We start from the raw sequence: 744 nt of genomic DNA, 5'->3' as shown, positions 1-744 counted from the left end.
AGATCAAAGGATCAAAATAAAATTTCAAAATAATGGAAAAAAACAAAAATATATTTTCTTTTAGGGAAATAAATGTTTCTGTGTTCAAGCCTATATCGCGACGTTTCGATACTTTGATGTATCTTCTTCAGGCAGGCTTGAACTTTTCAATTTTCTGTTTTATCTCGAGATACAAAATAACCGTTTTACTAAATCACCAACCAAGATGTTACTGCAAGCAGTGCAACAATCCTTCTGACTCAGACTGCGTTCCGTTAGGTATATCAAAGCCAGTCGATGACGTCATCGGCACGCCATCCTCCAATCCCTTCAAACCAATACAAAATTTAAACCAAACAAGCACACGATGCATTTTTCAAATTTGAATTATGTGCGTTGCATTTTTTATTTTTTATTTATTTTTAGTCGATGCATGTTGCTTTTTTTTATATAGAGAATTTTTTTCTTTGCTTTTTTCAAATTTAAACGATGCTCTTTGCCTCTTTCAATTTGAAAAATGCAGCTCCTCAGTCTGCATGTAACAAAGAAAACAATGCATCCCTCAAATGTGCTCCAAGTAGCCATAAACAATGTTTTTTAATCATTTATGACTATTAAAGCCCTCTAGTGCCTCATAATATATGTATTTTTATTTATTGTATATTTATGTATATTCAGTTCTGTTTCTATATGTTTTTCACAATCATCTCTTTCTGTTTTATAGATAGATACTGAAAAAAATATATTCTAGTGCCCATGAAGTAT

This window comes from Carassius gibelio, chromosome A15 (genome assembly GCF_023724105.1).
Source record: "Carassius gibelio isolate Cgi1373 ecotype wild population from Czech Republic chromosome A15, carGib1.2-hapl.c, whole genome shotgun sequence".
Lineage (NCBI taxonomy): Eukaryota > Metazoa > Chordata > Actinopteri > Cypriniformes > Cyprinidae > Carassius > Carassius gibelio.
This window is presented reverse-complemented; position numbering follows the sequence as displayed.